This window comes from Lemur catta, chromosome 7 (genome assembly GCF_020740605.2).
Source record: "Lemur catta isolate mLemCat1 chromosome 7, mLemCat1.pri, whole genome shotgun sequence".
In the NCBI taxonomy this organism is placed as follows: Eukaryota; Metazoa; Chordata; class Mammalia; order Primates; family Lemuridae; genus Lemur; species Lemur catta.
Window position 1 is genome coordinate 71,399,589 of NC_059134.1, and position 24,901 is coordinate 71,424,489.

General features: G+C 43.8%; 1 protein-coding gene across 5 annotated transcripts in view; it reads right to left on the bottom strand.

The window, feature by feature from the left end:
* Positions 1 to 24,901, bottom strand: part of PLEKHA7 (pleckstrin homology domain containing A7) — a 214,873-nt gene that overhangs the window by 103,680 nt on the left and 86,292 nt on the right. The window lies entirely within an intron of this gene.

The window sequence follows — 24,901 nt, forward strand, 5'->3', positions numbered from 1 at the left end:
GGATTCTGGGTTCCAATCACAGCTCCAAAATGGCAGTATTAGCTTTGCAAAATACCTTGTATCAATAGTATCTGGCATTAAGGAAGTGAACAATAAGGGTCAGTGTTCTTATTGGGGATCCCTTCTCCCTAACAAAAATCTACCATCTGCCCACATCCCTAAAAGAGAGTCCACTATGCCAGTATGCCAGACTTCTGCAGATACCCACAACTGGGGATGAGGGAGAGGAGGAGATAAAGAACTACATAAGTGGACAGGCATGGTGGCTCACATCTGTCATCCCAGCAATTCAGGAGGCCGAGGCAGGAGGACCCTTGAGGCCAGGAGTTCAAGACCAGGCTGGTCAACATAGTGAAACCCCGCCTGTACAAAAAGTTTTTAAAAATAGCCAGGTAATATGCATCTGTAGTTCCAGCAGGAGGATCACTTGGGCCCAGGAGTTGGATGCTGCAGTGAGCTATGATTGTATCACCACATTCCAGCCTGGATGACAGAAGAAGACCCTGTCTCTTTAAAAACAACAACAACAACAAAAAAAAAAAAAAACACAACCCCCACATAAGATAATAGAGGGATATCTATAACATCAATGAGCATATATTATATCCATATCACATCATATAATTACATTCCAGGCACTCTGCAGGTATTATCTCATACCTTATTACAATCCTAGGAGATAGTTAATATTATTTCCATTTTATAGATGAAGAAACTGGGGATGAGAAAAATTAATGGCTTTGTGTAAGATTACATAGCTAGTAGAGGCAGAGCCAGGATTCAAACTCAGGCTTTTTGACTTCAGAGTTGGAGTTAAAGGTTGCACCGTTCTCCATGAAGACAACACAGCCAAGTCAATTCCTTACATTGCCAAGGCAAGAAGAAAACTCTGGTACAGGGTAAAGGCTTAACAGAAGAAGCTATTGTTATCATGGTCTCCATCTTCTGGAAATAAATCCCAGCCCCTCCCATCCCTGTCTGGAAGTCCCAGCACTCTGATGTGGGCACTGGCTGGAAACCTGCAGGTTACTTGCTGCTATCTTTAACCTGGAATGACATCTACCTTTGAAGAAGGTAATGTACAGAAATGAGAGTGCAAAGCATCCTTAACTGCACCATCTACCTCTCCCGAGCTCCTCCTACTTTGGAGAGAGCTGCACATCACTGACTCTGAATCACACATTTATACTGTGTCTTTCCAGATCCAGACTCAATTCCCCAGCGTCAAATTGTGTCAGCAGGGAGGGATGCAGAAAGCAGAGAGAGAGCTCAGTGAATCTCTTTCTCTGCTAGTGACAGTATCTGATGCATGTTAAATACCTCTCTGCAGTTCCTCAAGTGTCTATTAATCAGTGAACCAAGAATACAGAGGGAGCCAATGAAAAATCTGCCATTGCAGGAAAAAAAGCAAATCATAAGAGGACTCTTTACTAATGCACAAAGACTTCTAAATCCAAGGGGAGGTGGTAATAGTAACAGCCTGGTCACTGAGATGCTTGGTCCCACTGGCCACAGAGCAAGACAGTCAAAGCACCTCAAATAAAAGGGGCAAAATCTTCTCCCGAGTCTCATCTGGACACTGGCTGGGCCAGCGAGAGAATTTGCCAACACTGATGAAAACAGAAACTTGTAAAAATCATTTGCTATTGACAAGCTTCATTTTCCCCTTCCCTACAAAGTAGCCCTATTATACTATCAGCCCTCCCCAGCTCACAAGATCAAACAAGATACACGATGGTCCCAAAGGTTCTGCTGCCCACCTGCCTTTTCAGGCTAAATATCTTCCCTGGGAAAGCTCATGCCCTGCCACAGTTATGACCCCTGACGCTGTCTCTTAAGTGCTGTACACTCTCTTGAGCCCCAGATCCCTATTCCACTGCCTACAGGACACTTCTTCCAAGATGTGTCTAGGCACCATTAAATCAATATATTCCAAAATGGAATCCTGTCTATCCTTTCTAAGCTATTTCTCTTCTTTTATCCCTCCATCTTGGTGAAGGTCACCACCATTTAGTGGTTTTCAACCAGAAGCATTTAAAAAAAACAGCAGTGACATTTTTATTATCACAACAATGGGTGTGGGTGGTGGTGGGGGGGTGGGGGATTTAGTGTGCAGGGAGCCCAGGGTGCTAAACAACACTGTCCTGCACAATGAAAATCTGTCCCTTCCAAAACACCAACAGTTACACTATTTAAAAATGCTGGAAATCATCCTAACTTTTTCCTTCATTCCCCATCAGTCATCAAGACTAGCCAACTCTTTTTTTTACTTTTTTAAAAAAATTTATATATATATATATATATTTTTTTTTTTTTTAGTTGTTCAGCTAATTTCTTTCTATTTTTTTAGTAGAGATGGGGTCTTGCTCTTGCTCACGCTGGTCTCAAACTCCTGAGCTCAAATGATCCACCTGCCTCGGCCTCCCAGAGTGCTATGACTAGTCAACTCTACTTCCTATATCCCCAGTCCAGCCCAGCCTCTCCATCCCCAGCCACTCTCAGTGGAATGACTGCACCTGTCCCTGAGACCTAAGACCATCATCTTACTGCACCCACCCACCCACCTATTCCCAATTCACTTTCTATAATCCTCCAGACAGCTACCTATAAATAGCTCTAAACTTAAAAATTGTGCCACTCCTTGCCTGAAAATCATCCAATAGCTCCCATAACCTTTTGGATAAAGGCTAAACTTCTCAGCATGGCAAACAAGGCCCCTTATCTGTTCCCTGCCTCATGGTTCACCACTCTCACATGAATACTCAGGCTCCAGGGGTGCCTTGGTATCTTTGCACACACTGTTCCCTTTTCTTGAAGGCTGTGTCCTTATCTTCCTGTCTTCTCTTTGTCCTTTAACACAAGGGCAAGGATCCCCTCCTCCTAGAAGCCTTCCCTGATACCAAGGTGAGTCAAGGGCTTCCTTGTGCACACTAGTATCACGACATTTGCCACCACTTTCTGACACCTGCTGTGCTTGGCCTGCCTCTCTGTCAGTTCTGATTCTCCAGCACAGAGCCTAGTATTTAATATCAGTTTAATGAATAGCCAATGAATTAGAATTTACAGCTTTATAGAGCACTGACAGCTGACAAAGCATCATCTCATGTCACAAAATGACCTGGAGAGGCAGTTACTGTCATTATCACCATTTAACAGAAGATGTTAAAGTCTCTCGCCCAGGTTAAAAATGGCTAGCTAAGGGGTGGACCTAAGACTTGAACCAGGTTCTCTTATGGCAAATTCTTTGTTCTTTGTCACAATACCACTCTACCTGAAAGGCTACAGCACAGACATCCAGTTGGGGGTGAGAGATGTCATCATCCTGTCTTCTTCAGACTTCACCTACAGACAGAGCTCTGAAAAACCCATCGCATTACCCAGCTGCACAGCACCATTCTTCCCCCATTCCCCTTCCTACACCCCAATCACACTGTGCACAAACCCCAAAGCCAGCAGAAGAGCCTGGTTTTACTATCAGAAAGAGCCGCACTCTGCCAGCATGCGGCATGACGGCTCCAGTGTGCTGGCTGGGAGCAGGGAGGGATGGCACAGACTAGTGGTAAGTGGCAGCATTTAGAGTTGCCATGCAGTAAGTACACAAGCTTTAAATGGGCTGCCTGCAGAGAAGGTGTATTAGGCGAGACTTCGGAGTGCCTGTGAGGGGGAGAGGGCTGGGGAGGGGGAGGAGACACGCAAGCTGTCCCGCTGTGCCATGTGAAAGGCTGCTAGTTCCTAATTACTTTCTGAGAGTTTTCATGAGCACCTCACATATGCCATTTTGCTTCAGGAACACAAAGCAATTAGAAACGGGGTTTCAGACTTTACAGCTCTAACCGCGGCTGCAGTGGAGAGCATTCCCTCACACACATACACATTTGGCTCAAACGTGAATTTAAGGGGTGATTAAGGAAATGTGCAGTTTGGTGCTGTGAGCCTCCCAGGGGGCAAGGAAAATGACAAACGCTCATTTCAGGGCTCTGGGTGGCAATCACTACCTACTTCCACGGTGTCATTCAGACATCACCATGACAACCACAGAAAGGCTTCCTTCCTCTGTGGCAAAGACAATAGAAATTTTAATTAAGGCCATTCATTTTTTTTCTGACCGATAGAAGAAAAACATCCACAGAATGTTACCGAGAAATACATGACCAGAAACACTTTCAGAATTCAAAAATATGGGGTCACATGGTATGTCCCTACATCCCCAAAGCCCACTCCCCCACCCTCTCAACAACTCAAATCTTTATAGATCTCATAAATTCAGACTTGTCTGGGTCTTTTATCAAACATTATAAAATGAGTAAACATTCCAACTTAATTTTCTGACTATGAGAACAGGATTTTAGTCATTTTTATTTCAGTCATAAAATTCAAAAGTTCTGGTACATTTTCACAAAGTACTTTCAATAAACTCTGAGACAGCCCAAGATTAGACTTCAGTGTTCAGTGGTCTTTGGACAGAAGCGGATCTAGATTTGAACACCTAGAGTTTGTACTCCAGTGTGACTCTGGGTTAGTTACTTCGCCTGAGATTCAGTTTCCTCATCTAAAGAACAGAAGGAATAATGCCTACTTTGGAGCATTTTGAGGAAAAACAATGATGACCGTAACATGCCAGCACTTTGCCCTGTTCAGAGTGAGCTGTCAATAATAGCAGCAAATATTATTATTCTGCCTTACTTTGTCCTAAAAGAATGAAGAAGGCCCTGTCCACTCTTCCTAGGAAATGTCTCTGGCATGTGTCGGTTCCCCTCCCTTCTCACAGTCCCAAATCCAGGCTTTCATCGTCCCCCACCTGGACTATTCCGACAGCCTGCTAACTGGCCTCTTTGCTTCCAGACTTTGCTCTCTCTCTAGTTCACTACCCTCAGACCACCTACCGATACGCTAAAACCCAGATCTCTGCTGGTCAGTCTGCTCTGTATGAACCTCTGATAGGACTATCATGGGGAAAAACATGGCTTTACTGGAAAAACACTTTAAAAGGTCTAAATGAAAGGAGAGCTATAAAACAACGATGCTGTAAAGATGCTGATTCTTCCCCAAGTTAATCTATAAATTAGACGTGAAACCAATCAAGATCTCATAGGGATTTTTGTGAATCTTTGTGAACTGATCTTAAAATCTAAATGGAAGAACAAAAGGATAAGTATATAGCCACAAACACGTCTACGACTGCAGAAATTTCTATTGGATGGTGATATTCTAGAGTAACCAATTTTTTGATCCATGGGTTTTGCTTTAAGGAAATGTGTTCAATATAGACCAATACTTAGCATAAATATAGGTAAGAGGGGAGAAAATATTTTAATAAAAATACTAACAGGTGACTCCTGATTAGGAGTGGGGAAAACTGAGTAATTTTTTCTGCCAACTCAGTGTTGAACGAGGCCTGGGAAAGGGAAGGCAAAGGAGAAATGAGGCCTGGGAAAGAGGTAATGATCTTTATCAAAGGCCTAAATGTCTCAGGCACTGTGCTATGTGCTTTCCATATGATTTTTATTTAATGTTCATCATAAGCATGTAAAATAGGTAGCACTACTTCTGTTAAAGAGTAGGAAAACCTTTAAGAAGGATAAGTGATTTGCCCAAAGGCTAAGAGCACTTGTAAACGATAAGAGCACAAACTGAACCTTGCTGTCCGGGATTTCTCTTTCTACCATACTTGTGAGCTGTTTCAGGCCCACTCTTAGAAGTCCCAGGTGCCAACAGGGAGCCCAGGTGCCAGGGCTGTGCAGGGAAGTGTTGGTGAGCTCACCTGTGTGAGGTATGGGGGGTGGCAGGCACTCAGTGGAACTGCTCCCCTCCTCGGTCTCCCCTCCCTCTTTTCCCTGGGAGGGTACCTGGACCTTACTTGCAGACAAAGACACATGCACACAGCAAATGGGAAGGCCTTGAAGTCCCAGAGTGTGCCACATTCCAGCACAAGAAATCCAGGTCACACTCCAAGTTGCCAACTTAATATGTAACGGGAAAAGAACGCTACACGTTTAAACCTCTCACAGGTTGTAAATCCTCAGCTTTACTCTGACTGCATGACAGCAAATTCTGCCCTCAAACATACAGTTGAAACTCAATACATTTCACTTTGCTGATCCATAAATCTTGTTTAAAAAGCATATGCATGGTCCAGTCTGTCTTTAGCCCAGGTGGAAAGGAGGAGACTACAGTGAATTCTTATTCTGTTAAAACCGTGTAACTTTCATGAGGTGTTTTACTAGGTTACAAGCAGGCTATGAAATGCTGGCATAAGCAATTATACTTGGACAGTAAAATGGAACAAGTTACCTAAGAGCATAGACACCGCATCACATTGCTTCCTTTTGCTCCTATTCAACTTGACCTAACTACTTATCACCCCCAACTAAGATCATCTTTTCCTTATAAGTAAAGTTGTGCACAAAATTGTACTCAACATTGTGATCATTAACAACGTGATGGTCTTTGAATATACTCAAAGGGCAAGTAAGAAACGAGAAGACGAAAGGCAGGAGGCTTTGAGGAATGCCTTGACTCCGGCACCAGGTCAGTTTATGGACGAACACTTGTGACATCTTGCACATTTTTTCCCCCAAAATACCTTTTTTCTAGGACAGAAATTCTCTAACTGGTTCAGGTGGACAAAATGTGGAAGTCATGTTCTTTTTGTGTAACCCAATGGAATACATATTTTATGAAATAGTTTACTTTTGGTTCCCTACTTATAAAAAACAATACACACCTCTTAGAGAAAAATTGAAAAACCTAGGAAAGTAGACAGCTGAAGGGAAAAAAAAATCACTCCTAGGTCCACCAACCAGATAATTGACTGAAAATCAATATTTAATTTTGTGCTAAATTAAATCCATTTTTTCAGTTGATTCTAATGAGGACAAACTAATATAAACGAAAAGTTTAAGGGAACTGTTACAGGGGTTTAATCACTCTCCTTTAAATTCCACCATTAGCAACTCATTTATTTGGGTAAGCCTTGTCCTTCCCAGCATGTCTTTTCTCTTATTTGGGGGGAGGGGGTCATAACAGCTTTATTGAAATATAATTCACATGTCAAAAAACTCATCCATTTAAAGCACAATGCACTGGCTTTTAGTGTATTCAAAGTTGTACAACTGTCACCCCTAATTTTAGAACATTATCATTGCCCTAAAAAGAAGACCCTATGCCCTCTAGCCATCACCCCACCTCCAGCCCTAGGCAACTACTAATCTATTTGCTATCTCCTTAGATTTCCCTATTCTAGACATTTCGTATAAATGGGATCATATACTATGTCATCTTTTGTGACTGGCTTCTTTCATTTAGCATAATGTTTTCAAGGTTCATCCTTATTGCGGCATGTATCAGTACTTCACTGCTTTTTATTGCCAGATAATATTCCATTATGTGGATATACCACATTTTATTTATCAGTTGATAGACTCTGGGTTATTTCCATTTGGGGAATATTATGAATAATGCATCTAGGAACATTTGTGTACAAGTTTTTATTTGGATGGACATGTTTTCATTTCTCTTGGGTATATACTCAGGAGTGGAGTTCACGAGGCATGTGGTAACTTTATGTTTAACCTTCTGAGAATCTCCAAACTGGCTTCCAAAGTGGCTCCACCATTTTACATTCCGGCTAGCAGTGTATCAGTGTTCTAATTTCTCTACATCCTCACCAGCACTTGTTAATTATCTGTCTTTTTTAGTATAGACATCCCAGTCTGTAGAAAGTAGTATCTCATTATGGTTTTGATTTGCATTTCCTTGATGGCTAATGATACTGAGCATCTTTTCATGTGCTTATTGGTCATTTGTGTATCTTCTTTGGCCAAACTTTTCTTTTAAACTGTAAGTACCTCTGAACAGAGATATTCCCTGAATTCATATCTTAGTTATTAGCTGAATTATCCTGGGCAAGTCACTTAACTTTTATTAGCTTCAGGTTTCTTATCTGTAATGTGGAGATCATACTAACTACCCAGTAGAGGATGTGAGGATTGAAATAAGACATGTAAAGGACTTAGCTATCTTGGCACACAGTTAACAGCCAGCAAGTAACAGTTATTATTAACAGACTTATCATTAACACTTTACAATCCATGCATTCTTTGAAACAGTTCATCCCATAAAGAGTTTAAGGTCTGGGACAGAGAAGTTAGGAGCAGGGGGTATGGGGAGTTCAAAAGAGGGGAAAAAAAGAAAATAGTTACTAATGGACCATTTTCAGTCATATTTTAGTTGTCATTGCCAAAGGCCAAACTAGAGCCTGCTCCTGACCTTTCCAATAAGGATGTAAGCACTGAATGCTGTTATTAAATCCATTTCTGTTTAGAATAGCAAGGATAGTTTGTCATTACTGACACTGAAACAAGAAGGAAGCAGGTCTTAGTCACAGCCCTATTACTACAGCCTTGCACACTGCATCACATATAACATTAAGGTAATCAGTAACTGAAATGAACCAAATAGAATGAGTAAATGAAGGAATGGAATGAATAAATGGACAAACAGAACATGTTTGGGATGTGTGCTCAACTACATGAATGAGGACCCCTTACCCAGAGGGTGGTAGAAAAGGCTGAGAAACAGTGCCCAGCCCTGACAGCCAAGGTTCTCACTGACCATCCATAATCTATCACCATCACAGACATCTATATTAGAATATTTTTCATTTCTTTGTTGCCAAATCTCAGAGATTACGGATTCTAGAGAATGCTGTTTTTCTTTATTTCTTGAAATTGTGAGCAAGAAGATGAAAAGGCCTCCACTTATGTTTCTTGGCATATAAATAGCTCACAGCAGAAAGAAAAGGGAGTCAATGGTTCCAGATCCAACATGAAGACAGGTTGTTCTGACAAGGTCCAAATTACAGAGTGCTCATAGCAGAAATAAAAAGAGACACTTTTCAGAGAAATTGTATTTTCCCATTCAATTCCAAAAGAAAGAATCAAACCAAGAAAACCCTTCCAAGCCTTCCACACATTGATTTAGTTTCAACAGCCATGGGGGCAGCACACAGTCAGACTGCAAACAGGCCTTTGGCTTTTGTTCTTGCTATGTTCTCTTCCTTCAGAGACTGCAAAAGGACCACTGCCATGTTGTTGACCCTTCAACGTGGTGCAAAGATAGAGCAAGCTCTATGTTCCTGCTATACAATTTGGCGAATCTCTATCTTTCCCTGATACATTTACAGCTGAAATTGCAGAACTCTCTCAAAAACCTTGAAGCTATCAGAGCATGACAGGTTTCGCTTTTGCAATCCATTTTGGGGTCCTCTTGACAGGGCTTCATCGGCTTAAAACATTTGTTACTCTTTCATGTTATCATTTATTGAAATAATTTGCAGAACATTCTTCCACTCACATCCCCTTATTCACTCAGCACAAGCAACTTCTGAGTGCCGGCTCTGTACTTATCCATTGGGAATGCAGTTCCTCTAAGCTCCAGACAGAATTTTTTCAGGGTCAACACTTCTAAAGGCTGTGTTTCTGAAATTATTCTTCATAACATTATTTGCACAGTCAAAAACTGGAAATTAATTGCCTAACCATCAAGGAATAATTAAGCAAAATTCAGTGGTGGGGAGCCTGCAGTCTTAGGGCCACATGTGGCCTTCTAGGTCCTTAAGTGTGGCCTTTCGACTGAATCCAAATTCTACAGAACAGATCCTTTTATTAAAAGGGGTGCAGCAGAGAAAGATGAAGCTTTTCTTGCCTCCTTTGGTGCTTAAAAAAGAACAATCTTGAAATCAGAAGGCTGTAGGTGTAGACTATTGTACAGCCATTAAAAACAAAGGTTATGAAGACTCTAAGCTTAATAGATCTTTGGGTTAAATGAAAACCAGCCAGGACCCACATTGTATATCAAATATAATCTCTGTGCTTATAAAATGCAAGGAATGAATACTGGATAAAAATAGGCCAAAATGTTAATTCTAAGATTATGGATAATATCTCTTCTGCATACTTCTCTGAATATTTCTGCTTATTTGTAGAAAATTTAGAAAATAAAGAAAAGCATAAAAATAAAAATTACCTATAACATGCCACCACTGTTACTAATTTGGTATTTTACCATCCATTATTTATATAATAAAAATTCATAAATATATTTTGCATATATCGCTTGCAAAACTTTAAAATGGGGAATAAAAAATGTTGTTTAGATATATAAAGATAATGTAATGTTAAAAGTCAAAATCACATGTGTGACTAAAAGCATGTTGTGCTTTAGACCTTGTCAAATTCATTTTATGTATACCTATTTAAAATAAATAAAAATTATTTCCCCATTTCTTACAAAAAGTCCAGAAGAAAATACATTTAAGGTGAAATGAATATGGGTGCTTTTCTCCTTTTCTCTATTATCCAATTTTTGGTGTAACGCAGTTATACTACCTTCATAGTGAGAAAAAAAAAACTTTTCAAATTCTATGCTTTCCTCAAGGTTACTGTAACCCAAAGTATCTAGACAATTTCCCTTTAAGCAACCTGAAGCCCAACCCCCTCCCTAAGCTGCCTTCTCTACCTAAGCGCCCCAGGGAATAGCAGGATGGGGCCCTCTGGTGAGCCTCCCGAGGCAGGGAGCTCAAGGACACACACTGCTATGGTACAGCAAGAAGGTGAAAAGTTGGATGACAAAGCCTTTGAACTGGCAAGGGATATCAGTTTGTTTTTCAACTGCCTCGGTATTTCATTCCCTTAAACATTCTTCCCCAAGGCTCCCACTCCACCCTTCCCTGGAATGACTTCACTGAGTAGTTATTAGTCTCACAACCCCACCAGAACTCAAAGTTACAAACACTTTCAATATGAAGTGTTTCATTTATTTAAGCCAGGAATCACCTCCACTTTACAGCTGAGGAAGATGACGCTCTAGAAGGCTAGGGGATCCATCCAACCAAAATCCAGGTCTTAGTGTGATGGTCTTAGAAAAAATCTTTCCTCAAAATTGACTACATAGGGTTAAATTGTTAAAGAATGTTAGGAGATTCTAACTGATGCTATCTGCTTCTGTACTAAGCTTGCTGTTCTAGTTGATGAAGGAGAAAGGTAAATAGTCCTCGGGGGTTTAACATAGGTATGCTTGATTAAATAGAATAGATGATCTGTACGTTAATGATTATAATCTGCTTATGTCGCTAAGAAGTCTGTAAAATCACTAGGCCCCTGGTTAGTGAAACCTTGAACTATTAATGATTGTCCTGTCTTTGTTCTCTTTGTTTTACTCGTACATGTGTGCAGGCACGTAGCCCTTCTCCGGAGGGGCATAAAAGTCCTGTACAATTGCAGATCGGGGCCACTCTCTCCGAGCAGAGGTGGTCGCCGGCCGGCTAATAAAGACTCCAATTAGACTTTTGATCCTTTGTGTCTGATTTGTGCGCTTTCACCCTACAACATTTGGAGGCCCCAGCGAGATTTGTGGGAGCCAGGGTGCGGAAGCGCAGGCTGAGCCCTTCGCCGGGGGGAGCTCCTGGGAACTAGTACCCAGCCCCGGGAAGGCTCAACCACCCTAAAATTTGTGAAAATTCAGGAGTCTTCTGTTTGTTTGCACCGGTGAGTTGTTCTGTTTCGTTTTGTGGGCCCTCTTTGATTGCCTGAGGGAGGCTGGACGCAGCTGACTCCCCTGGTTTGAAGCTCTGAAGGCGAGACGTCGCTTGAGAGCTAGGTCTCTTGTTTGGTTCTGTGTTTCACGTCTTGTCTGTTATGTGTTTATTGTTATGTGTTTGTTATTTTAAACGAGATTCTGTAATAATAATAATTTGGTCTTAAGTTTTATATAAATAATCTTGTGTTTCTCTTTGGAACAGATTGAAAAAGATGGGACAGGCCGCCTCGAGATCGACTGGTTGCACTAATTACTCTCCCCTTGAGTGTTTTATAAAGAATTTTACAGACTTCCAACAGAGAGCACGGCCATATGGTTTCACTGTAAATTCTTTTGACTTACAGAAGTTCTGTGAACAAGAATGGCCGGCTTTTGGGGTTGGGTGGCCACCGGAGGGTAGCTATCAAAGATCTTTAGCTGCCCGGGTGCAGACGGTGGTTTATGGGAACCCGGGACATCCTGATCAAATTCCCTATATTCAAATTTGGAATGATATCTTGGCAGATAATCCTCGGTGGTTGCGTCGTTGCAAAAAGGCGGATTCTCCGCCGAAAGCAGTCATGGTGTCAAAGGTTGCAGGAGGGCCGGGAGAGGGACAAGCAGGCCGTAAGTTATATCCGGTACTGCCGGGACAAGGGGAAGATCCCCTTTTGGAAGGACCCCCTCCTTACGTTACAACCCACTCCCGGGAATCGGGGCAATCGGAGATCGGAGTCCAGAGCCCACCTGATCTAGCAAGTCCCTCACATACTCGTAGTGGTTCCCAATATCAACCACCACCTGGTGGTCACATACCTGAGGTCCCTATCCTTCCGCTACGACAAGCACCTATGAACCCAGGGATTGACCATCCTCCTTTTATGATATATGTCCCTTTTTCCACCAGTGACCTGTATAATTGGAAAAATCAAAACCCTTCTTTTTCTGAGAAACCCCAGGGATTGATATCTCTGCTGGAAACTATCTTTTTCACTCATCAGCCCACCTGGGATGATTGCCAACAGCTCTTACAGGTGCTCTTTACCTCCGAGGAGCGAGAAAGAATCCGAAGAGAGGCTACTAAGACAATTCCGGGTCCGGACGGGCAGCCGACAACTGATCCTGTCCGGATTGAACGCGTTTTCCCTTCCCTGCGCCCTAATTGGGATCCGAATGATGATGAAGGTAAGGGGGCTCTCGATCAGTATCGCCAGACTCTGCTCCGGGGTATACGGGCTGCCGCCAAGAAGCCGACTAATTTGTCTAAGGTGAGTGAGACAGTTCAGGGACAAAATGAGGCCCCGGCGGCATTTTTAGAGCGCCTCTTTGAGGCTTATCGCCTTTATACCCCAATTGATCCTGAGGCACCCGAAAATAGGCGGGCCATTAATATTGCCTTTGCTACGCAGTCGGCCCCTGATATTAGAAGAAAGTTACAAAGATTAGAAGGGTTTGAGGGGAAACTGCTGTCTGAGTTAGTGGAAATTGCCCAGAAGATTTACAACAACCGAGAAGGATCAGAGGTTGTGCAATCAAAGAAAATGGCTAAGATCTTAGTAGCTGCTATGGGGAATTCTCAGAATCTGTGTGCGGACATGAATAAGACTAAGAAAGGAAGACATCCCAAGAAAGGTCGCAGTGATGTAGGACCAAACCAATGTGCCTATTGTAAAGAATACGGACATTGGAAGAAGGACTGTCCGCTCCTCCAGCAAAAGAAAGGGGACCAACCGGCTTTAGTTCTGGCAGAAGAGACTGAGTGACGGGGCCCGGGCTCGATTTTCATGAGCCCCCGAGAGCCCAGGGTCACGTTAAATGTAGGGGGCACTCCGGTGAATTTCTTGGTAGATACTGGAGCTACACATTCTGTTTTGCAGAAAGCAATAGGACCCATATCGGAGGTAAAAACCTCCATACAAGGGGCTACAGGAAAAACTAAATCCTATCCATGGACTAGGACTCGAATAACTAACTTGGGAAAAGGAACAATTACTCACTCTTTCTTGGTCATTCCTGAATGCCCATATCCACTTCTAGGCAGAGATCTGTTACACAAATTAAAGGCCACTATAACCTTCCAGGGAGACGTGACCGAACTCTCGTTCGATCAAAGCCCTTCTGCTATGCTCCTCACGTGCCCCTTATCAGAAGAATATTTGCTAACTGAAGAAATTTCTGAAGAGGTTAAATTGAATAGATACCTACAGGAGTTACAATGTAAAATACCTGGTGTCTGGGCAGAAACTAATCCACCCGGACTAGCTTCCCACCGCTCCCCCATTATTGTGCAATTGACTAGTACCGCCACACCGATACGCGTACGGCAGTATCCTATTAGCTTAAAGGCAAGAAAAGGAATTGCCATTCACATAGCAAGACTTAGACAGGCAGGAATTCTGGTGCCTTGTCAGTCGGCTTGGAATACTCCTTTGCTCCCAGTCCTGAAGCCGGGGACGAATGATTATCGACCGGTACAGGACCTGAGGGAGGTAAATAAAAGAACTGAGACTATCCACCCAACGGTGCCTAATCCATATACTCTTTTAAGTATGCTGCCTCCAAACCATCAAGTCTACACGGTGCTGGACCTGAAAGATGCCTTCTTTTCACTTCCATTGGCGGCGGTAAGTCAGCCCATTTTTGCTTTTGAATGGATTGACCCAGAGGGAGAATACTCGGGACAGTTGACTTGGACTCGATTGCCACAGGGGTTTAAGAATTCCCCCACTCTGTTTGATGAGGCATTGAGTCAAGATTTGGTTCAGTTTCGACAGAACCATCCCCAGGTGACTCTGCTGCAATATGTGGATGATCTCCTTTTGGCTGCACAAGACCAGGCAACATGCAAAAAGGCAACTGAAGATTTATTGCTTGAATTGGCCCAGTTAGGGTATAGAGTCTCTGCCCGGAAAGCTCAATTGTGTACTCCAGTAGCCACATATTTGGGTTATGAACTAAAGGGAGGAAAAAGAACTCTCTCCACAGACAGAGTTCAAGCGATTTTGAGAATTCCACAACCTCAAACAAAGAAACAAGTGAGGGAGTTCCTGGGTGCAGTAGGATATTGTAGACTTTGGATTCCTAAGTTTGCTGAAATAGCAAAACCATTATATGCAAGTACTGGGGGAAAAGGAGAAACCCTAGTATGGACTGAAACTGAAACAGAAGCTTTTGAAAGTCTAAAGCGGGCACTTGTGAATGCCCCAGCACTGACCCTGCCTGACGTGACTAAGCCTTTTAAGTTATATGTGGCTGAAGCACGAGGAATAGCGAAGGGGGTGTTGACACAGGAGTTAGGACCTTGGAATAGGCCGGTAGCCTATTTATCAAAAAGGTTGGACCCAGTAGCCTCAGGATGGCCAGGGTGTGTGCGTGCCATTGCGGCAACTGCTGCCTTGGTGAAGGAGGCCCTGAAGCTGACTTTGGGGCAGGATTTATGTGTAATTGCCCCGCATTCAATAGAAACCTTGCTAAAAAGCCCTCCTGATAAGTGGCTGTCAAATGCTAGAATAACACAATATCAAGTGTTGCTATTGGATCCGCCTAGAATTAGGTTTTTGAAAACTGCTTCCCTTAACCCTGCTACCCTACTTCCGGACACAGAGCCATCAGAACCTTTGCACGATTGTTGTGAGATACTGGAATCCTTGACAAGCCTGCGGCCTGACCTTACAGACCAGCCTTGGCCGGACCCTGAGGAAGAGTTATTTACGGATGGAAGCAGCTATGTGGATGAAGGAATAAGGTATGCAGGGGCGGCAGTAGTTACTAAGGACCGGGTTATATGGGCACAAGCCCTCAACCCAGGGACGTCAGCTCAAAAGGCCGAACTTGTTGCCTTAACTCAAGCCCTCAGGTGGGGAAAAGACAAAGTTGTTAATATTTATACGGACAGCAGGTATGCTTTTGCTACTGCACATGTTCATGGGGCACTCTACCAAGAACGGGGCCTTTTAACTTCAAGTGGAAAAGAAATAAAGAATAAATCTGAGATTTTAGCTCTTTTAGAGGCTATATGGCTGCCGAAGAAAGTGGCCATTATTCATTGTCGGGGGCATCAGAATGAGAGTACCCCTACAGCGAAGGGAAACATGTTTGCTGATGTCACTGCTAAGGAAGCTGCCCGAAAACCAGTGGGGCCTCTCCATATTTTGCCTGTTCTGCCTGAGCGACTCTTGCCGCCCTCGCCGGTTTATTCAGAGGGAGAATTGGAATTGGGAAGGACTCTAGGAGCAACCACCGATCCGGGAGGTTGGAAAATCCTTCCAAGTGGCAGAACCTTAGTCCCACAGCACCTGGGTCGCCGGTTAATTGAACAAATACATCAAAGCACGCACCTAGGAAGCACGAAGGTGGCAGAACTGCTTCAACGAGACTATTATATACCTAATTTGCATCAGATGACCCAACAGATTACGGCCGGATGCCTGACATGTGCGCAAGTTAATCCAGGTAAAAGATTGAACCCCCTCCCCGGAGTCCGGTTGCGAGGACAAGCCCCTGGGGAGCAATGGGAAACTGATTTCACGGAAATCAAGCCAGGCAAGTATGGATACCGCTACCTGTTGGTATTCGTGGACACTTTCTCAGGATGGGTAGAAGCATTTCCCACGAAATCAGAAACAGCACAGGTAGTAGTAAAGAAGTTAGTAATGGAAATTGTACCTAGATTCGGCCTTCCTTTAGCCCTGGGGTCCGACAATGGCCCGGCATTCATTGCCAAAACTACTCAATTATTAGCTCAGGTATTACAAATTAAATGGAAGTTACATTGTATTTATAGACCGCAAAGTTCAGGTCAGGTAGAAAGGATGAATAGAACATTGAAGGAAATATTATGTAAGTTAAGAGCGGAGACGGGCGAAGACTGGGTGAGCCTCCTTCCTTTTGCACTATTAAGAACCAGGTGTACTCCATATGTCAGAGGTATAACACCATATGAGATAATGTTTGGCCGTCCACCTCCACTGGTTCCTAAAGTGGGAGAAGAGAAACTAGCTGAATTAAGTGACCACGCTCTTCTTAAATCCCTGCAAGCCTTACAGCTGAGCACCCGGAAGATCCACAACTTAGTCAGGGCTGCACACTCTAGTCTTGCTAATCCTCCTTCTGATAAAGTTTCTCTCCAGGTACAGCCCGGTGACCTTGTTTGGATAAAGAAACTCCAGCCCGCTACTTTAGAACCAAGGTGGACTGGACCTTTACCGGTGATTCTCACCACCCCTACGGCTGTAAAGGTGGCAGGAAAACGCCACTGGATTCACCATACCCAAATCAAGAAAGCGACTCCAGTCCAAGAAGAACGATGGACGGCTCGGCCCACCGAAGATCCACTAAAGATAAGACTTTTAAGACATTCCTCTGGAACATCTTGATGGGGGTGGTGGCGACGAGCCCCCACCAGCCTTTAAATTACACTTGGGTGCTCACGCGCACAGTCGATGGGACAGTGATAACTCAGAATGTTACAGTCTTTTCTCCCTTGCTATATTTTGATTTATGTCAACTTTTAGGTAACACTGAGCCTGTGATGGGGTTATTACCTGAAGGGAGGTTCGGAGCCTACGGATGTGGCAATATTAACATAGAAAAAAACATGCAACGTATTAGATATTATGGTTGCCCCACCACAGGCCCCTCGCATTGTCATGCAGATGGACAATACTGTATAGAGTGGGGCTGTGAGACTATAGCTAGTTGGATAAACAGTGACTCTGATATTATATTAACAAAAAAGGCTCCTAGGTGTGTCTCTTCAAATACCTGTAACCCCGTAACTATAAGTATTAAACGGGGCCAGGATCAGACTTGGGCCACAGGGAAGACCTGGGAATTTCACCTGTACGGAGGAGGGGGAAAGAAGGGGCCAGAAGTTTCATTCACTATTCAGAGATTTACCCCCGTTCGTCAATTTAATCCTATAGGCCCAAACCGTGAGATTTATTTAGGACCTGAATTACCGACACAAGCCATCCTAGAGCCTACAACACCAGAAAAGAGCTTGATGTCAGAGCCACGCCGAAAGCCTGTGTTAAATTTGTTAAATTCAGTGTATAAGTTTGTTAACCAAACAAAGCCTAATATAACTCGAGATTGTTGGCTCTGCCTTAATCCAGAACCTCCTTATTATGTAGGGATTGGAGCCATCCGACCCCTAGGTCAAAATGAAAATAATATAAGAAACTTGACTGCTGAAGAAATATATAAGCAACATTTATGCAAATGGGGTCAAAAGCCCAAGCTGACTTTAGAAGACCTACAGGGACAAGGGACTTGTATTTACCCTGTGGGGTTCCCCATATCCCAATCTCCCTATATGGCGTCATGTAACATTACCATTCAACTAAATAATTTGACAGATCCCGAACCTAAAACACTCTTGGTGGCCCCAAATGGCACGTGGTTTGCATGTACTACAGGTATCACCCCTTGTGTCAGACCCGCGGTAATTATGCAAAAGCAGGATTTGTGTGTTCTATCTCATATCGTGCCTCAAGTCTACTTTTATTCAGGAGAAGGCGGACGAGAACATCTTCAAGCTTCTATCCCTTGGCGGCTAAAACGAGCCATTCCAGTTTTGGTACCGTTATTAATTGGACTAGGCATTGCAGGCTCGGCTGCTGTAAGTACTGCGGCCTTAATAACTGAAAATCAAAATTTTAAAATTCTGAGTCACCAGGTAGATTTAGATTTAAGTGACTTGGAAAAATCCATTAGTTATTTAGAACAATCAGTTGATTCACTGGCCGAAGTAGTCTTGCAAAACAGAAGAGGGTTAGATTTATTATTCCTGAAACAGGGTGGATTATGTGTAGCCCTAGGAGAAACTTGCTGCTTTTACGCCAACCATTCTGGAATTATTCAGAATAGTCTTTCCCAGGTAAGAAATAGAATTCGGGAAAGAGAAGAACAAATTAATGCTGGACATAACTGGTATCAAAACTTGTTCACCTGGTCCCCATGGCTCACTACCTTGTTGTCAGCCATAGCCGGGCCATTACTGTTACTTTTATTAATAATACTGATCGGTCCATGCATACTTAAATGTTTAACAAATTATGTTCAAAGGCACATACAAGGGGTAAAACTGATGGTGTTGCGTACTCACTACCATCATATTTGCGATGATGACCTATGATAACTATCAAGGATTTGATATTTCCAAGAAAACCAGTGGGGAATGTGATGGTCTTAGAAAAAATCTTTCCTCAAAATTGACTACATAGGGTTAAATTGTTAAAGAATGTTAGGAGATTCTAACTGATGCTATCTGCTTCTGTACTAAGCTTGCTGTTCTAGTTGATGAAGGAGAAAGGTAAATAGTCCTCGGGGGTTTAACATAGGTATGCTTGATTAAATAGAATAGATGATCTGTACGTTAATGATTATAATCTGCTTATGTCGCTAAGAAGTCTGTAAAATCACTAGGCCCCTGGTTAGTGAAACCTTGAACTATTAATGATTGTCCTGTCTTTGTTCTCTTTGTTTTACTCGTACATGTGTGCAGGCACGTAGCCCTTCTCCGGAGGGGCATAAAAGTCCTGTACAATTGCAGATCGGGGCCACTCTCTCCGAGCAGAGGTGGTCGCCGGCCGGCTAATAAAGACTCCAATTAGACTTTTGATCCTTTGTGTCTGATTTGTGCGCTTTCACCCTACAACATTTAGTCTCTAAAGGCGGTGCTTCCCTGGACAATAGGCCTCCAGGTTCCTGAAGTCAGGAACAGCTCTTCTCATGCAGGCTCTCAGCACTGCCAAAGGGACAGGTGATCGAGCTGGATGTCACCCTGTGGGGACAGCCCTAAGAGGTTCAAACTGGCCATCTGACAAACAGTAGGACTGTTATGGGTTGAATTGTGTCACCCTCCCAAAATTTCTATTTGAACTCCTAACCTCCAGAACTTCAGAATGTAACCACATTTGGAGATATGATCTCTAAAGTGGTGATTAAGTTAAAATAAGGTCTTAGGAGTGGCCCCTAATCCCACATGACTGGTGTCCTTATAAGAGGAGGAAATTTGGACACACAGAGATGACCGTGTGAAGACAAAGCTGGAAGGTGGCAATCTGCAAGCCAAGGAGAGAGGTCTCAGAAGAAACCAAACCTGCTTGATCTCAGGCTTCTAGTCTCCAGACTGAGAAAATAAATTTCTGTTGGTTAAGTGCCCCAGTCTGCGGTATTTTGTTATGGCAGCCCAAGCAGACTAACACAGGGACCCCAAATGCTGGAGAGGAGGAGCAGGCAGGTGGGTAATCAACCCCACAGAAATCAGGTACAACAGAGCAGGAACAAGCCAATCCAGGCTTCGTAACCTGGAGACATTTGAATCTCAGTTCTCCCCCATACTCCCTGACCTTGAGTAAGTTACTTAACTTGTTTCCTCATTTACAAAATGGAGATAGTAGTACCTTCTGTGTAGAGTTTTTGGGTGGATTAAATGAGATATGCATTGTCCTAAGCACTTCACATGCACTGACATATAGTAAGTACTCAACAGCCACAAGTATTAATAATATTAGTAATGAATATTAATGCTATCAGGGAACAGTGTCTGAGGTTACTGAAGTAACAAACTTCAGTTTCTCAGTCTGTTTTCTTTTTCAATATGTTCCCATGAAACTGGAGCCCCTTTATGTTCATTGCCTTTCCCCTCAAGATGTTCTGTTCTAAGAATCAGTGACAATCATGCCATGTACTATGTGTATTCTGGTGAAATTCCATCCATAAATCACTAAGCAGAAACAAACAATCTCACAGGATCCACAAGGCAACATCTGAAGTGAAAGACAAGGCAGCAACAGCACCCTGGATGCAGAGTGGGGCTTGCTCCCCACTCCACCACCTGAGGCAACAGCCTGGACAGGTGCGAATACTGTACCAAGAGCCTCAGCACCTGGAAAACCATATTCTCACTCTGCCCCTGAGGCACCTCAGTCATGCTCCCTCACGGGGCTCAGTTTCCTCACCTGCAAATTGAAGCACGGCTAACTAGCTGAGCCTTACTGTGCCAAAGAGCCCAAACACCTTTATTCTCCAAGTTTGTATGTGTGCATTTCTTTAAAGACTGATGCCTGCTTCAGTGCCCAAATTAAAGCCTCATGCAAGATTACCATGCTCCTCTCTGGGTGCTGGCAATGAGGGAAAAGAAGGTGTCATGGTTTTGCTTTTCATAGTAATCTGACAGCCCTTCAGAAACCTCACCATAAAAAGAAACTGGCTCTGGCCAGAGGTAATAACCTAAGGACCAATCTTGCAGAGACAATGACCCAAAAGAGGTATGGCAATGGTCAGCAGGAAAAGGGAGATTAAATTTAAAGTGAAAGAGGGGAAGATTAACTTTATGGGCAGAAAGATGATAAGGGTAATATACTTGGCCAAATACAAGTCTAGAATTGCTGTGCTGAGTTCTGCACTTTTAAATTTGAGAAAATCTCAAGTGCTGGTAATTAGACCTGAATCTTATCATCACCAATTAATATGAGTAATGTTTTATAAACACTTCCACAACCAAGGTGTCATTTAATTCTCATTCACAACAAACATTTCTTTCTATCATAATCAGATGAGGAAAGGAGCTCAAGGAGGTTAAGCGACTTGCCTGAGATCACACAGTGAGGAAGCGTAGGGCTGGCAGGCAAACTGCAGACTGCAGTCTAGTCAGTGGTCTTTCCAAGCTTATTTATGCCTTCCCTCTGCAGGCCAAAAACGGAGATGAGGAGGGAGCTTATATTCAGCGTGAGTTCATTTACGTTTGTAATCCAGCACATTAGCCAAGTTGGGAAGAAGCCAGCCTTGCAAATTTTAAAAGTGAAATCCCCAAACATAAAAATAAATGTTGTAGGATACTATGAGGGAACATCCCTGGCTTCTCTCACTAAAGCAGCTGTTCTCAACTGAGGCATTTGGCAATGCCTGGGAGACATTTCTGATTGTCACAACTGGAAGGTGCTATTGGCATCCACGGGGTCGAGGCCAGGGATGCTGCTAAACACCCTACAATGTACAGGACCAGCCTCCACAACAAAGAATAATCTGGTTCAAGATTGATGATGGCACTCTCCATCTAAGCAAACTAGAAGAGCAGAAAGACGAACCATGCTTTGCAAGGAACAAAGCACCATAGAAATACGAGGTAGTGGTAACATTCTGGACTCGGCTTCAAGTTCTTCCAGGCTTGGCTCCAGCTCTAATTCTCTGTGTGATCCTGAGCAAGTCACTTAACCACTCTGTGTCACATTCCCTACTGTAAAGGGGGGCACGGGAGTGGCATGGGGGGCAACATTTTTTAACAAAGTTATTCTCAAACATTCTTGTACCTGATAATGACCTGGGATTCTAGCTAAGAGATTCTGCATTTTTAACAAGCACCCCCAGGGGAATCTGTTATAGATGATTAGCAAATTGCAGTTTCAAATAGCATGAGAAAACTCCAAAAAAAAATGTGTGCAGATTTTTCTAAGCAGGATTTGCGAGTTTGGGAAATGGTGTCATCAGCACACCAGGTATTAACCTACAAGCCTCCTCACCTGTTGGAAAACCACAGGGGGCTCTCTCAAGGGAGCTCCAATCGCTCTACAGAAGAGAGGGTCAGGGAGGCAGCCCAACCAGAGAGGCAAAAGCTAAGGAGCAGCTGCAAGCAGCCCCTCAACCTGAGAAGCCACTCATGGAATAAAGCTCCAACCACAAACATGCCAAAGAGAGTAGAGGAAGGAGGTAAGACTTAGGACATCAGTCACATGCATTAACCAACAAGGAGCACAACCACTCTTGAATCACAAAAAGGAACCCACAGTCAAACCCAAACACACAAGGTAAAGGGGCTCATTCACTCACCTCAATAATTTGGTCCCTTTCTAACGTTTCTGGGAAGAGGTATCTATAACATTCAAGAGGAAACTGGCAAAAGTGAGGCCTCAGGGATCCCAGCCAGTAAGGGATAACAGAGAGCCATGCAGGGTTGAACGCTCATTGCCGGTACCTGCTATTTTGACCTGTCTGTCCTCTAGGCCCAAACTGAAAAGCCATCCTTCTGCCATTCACTCATAGCCCTGTCCCTGCCCCTCCCACTGTGCTCCAAAATTCTGAAAAAAAAAAGTGAATCCAGGCCCTGGCTGATGAATCAAATATAAACACACTCATATCTTGCTTTTTCCTTTTCATCTTTATCCTTAACTGAAGCATCCTCATCCTGTCCATGTTACCAGGCAGAGTGACACAGCCAGAGCACACCCTAGGAACAGAAAGGGTGCAAAATACATCCACAGAGACTTCCTGTCAAGCCAATCCCTTTCATGAAAGGCCTGATACAATGCTCTCATTTGTCATTTTACCCTTTCTGCTCCCAAAAAGGATGTGGAGCAACCTACTACTGCAGATATCACAGCCTTCTAATACATGCCTTCCCAAAAGGGACACTGCCGATAGGATATGTCAGACACACCTCACTCCTTATTCTGGGAGAATCCCTGAATATTAGAATCACCTGTGGAACGTTTTTAAAATGCTGCCAGAGCCACAATCCAGACCAAATAAATCAGAATCTCTGGCACTGGGTCCCAGGCATCAATATTTTTTAAAAGCTCCCCAGGAGAGTCTAACATGCAGCCAAGGATAGCCTTCACTAGGCTAAGGCCTTGCAGTGGGAACCTTGGAACTCAGGGAGCTGAAAGTACCAGTGACATTCAGCACCAAAAAGAATTCGGGATAAAAATAAAGGGAGACAGAAAAAAAACTTCCCCTCTTCAAAATGAGGAATAACAATCTGATATGGATATTTTAAATAGGAGCTGAAGAGCGGAGAACTGGCATCTGTATTGAGGGCACAAAACCACCGGGTTTTGCCTGTTAAATGCTGGTTTCATTTCAATCAAGCACTACACTGCATCAGGCACTGAAGGAGAAAACAGCAAAGCACAAAACAAGATATCTCATCTTAAGAACACAGACCTTCAGAAGAGGTCAAACTAGGAGTACTGAGCAGTTAACATTAAGGCATGATCTGTTGCTGAGATGGCGGGGAGGGCAGGGAGCTGGAGGAGGTCAGCCAGCCTGGGCTGGGTCCCCAGGAGGCTTCAGGCTCCACCTCCTCTGGCCTTCCAGCCTCATTCGGATACTCCCACAGGTGCTGCAAGGACTCAGTTCCCAGTCTCTTTCCTGTGTGACTCGCTCCACCCCACTGGCCTGTTGCCAGCCAGCTCTAAAACGCCTAAGTGAGGGGACACAAGGGGCCTCTTGTTGCCCATGAAGTTGCAGCTATATTCATTTCCTTTCCAAATTAATATCCTACTGCCCCATAATAAAGCTGGTGGCCCCCAACAAAGGACACAAGCTAAGAAAGGTGGTCAAGGCTGTTCCGGTGGAGGGTACAGCTGCTTGATGCCCAGGGTGGGAGGCCCAGGGTGGGACCCCACCCTCCCACACTGACAGCCAGCTTTCCCATTACTCAGACGCCCCTCCCTGCCTGGCCATCCTTCTTCACTGCACATCCACCACTTGGCCAATGCACTTGGGACTGAAACACAATTAATCCCTGCTCCAGCCACGGTTTTTTTTTTCCCAGAGAATGAATCTGATAGACCTGCAGCGTCAATAAGAAAGCACCACTCTGAATGCTAATTGCCCCACGAGTTCTGCAGAGGGCACGGAGGGGAGAGGCTGGGATGCTGGCCTCCACAGCACAGGCACTCTAGGATTCAGAAACCCTACCTGGCGTTATCAGCGGCAACTCGATGCAGGGACCGCCCTCCCAGTCGAGACAGTAGTAGCCAGAGACCCTCAAGTTTCCTCCAGGGTAACATAAGGCTGGTGGCCGGAGTCAAAGCAGTCAGGGAAGAGAGGTGAGCGGGGCTGCCAGCAGATGGTGTGCAGCTTTGCTCTACTCTGCTCCACTCTACTCCACTGAAGGGAACTGGCAGCAGGTGAGGATTTAAAATGCAGCAGATGAGATTTAGGTTAGATTCACAGACGAACTTCCTGACAGAGAGGGAAGCACTGGAAAGGCTGACCCATTACTTAAATTTCACTGGTGAACCACAAGAGGCTGATTGTACTGTCTGCCAGGAAGAGAGTGAGTGGCCAGGAGGCAGCCTTCTGTGCACAATGGTCAGAGCAGGGACCTCGCCCAAGCTGGCCCACAGCCACCTGACACCACCATGACTTTTTTGCTTTATAATGTAAGGTAAATAGTCTACCACTATACACTTTTAAATGTGCTTATTCTTTGACCGAGGAATTCCAGTTTTAGGAATCTAATACAAAAAAATAGTCAAATGTTTTTAGTTGACTATTTTTATTTCAGGAAAAACATAAGCAATCCAAATGCCTA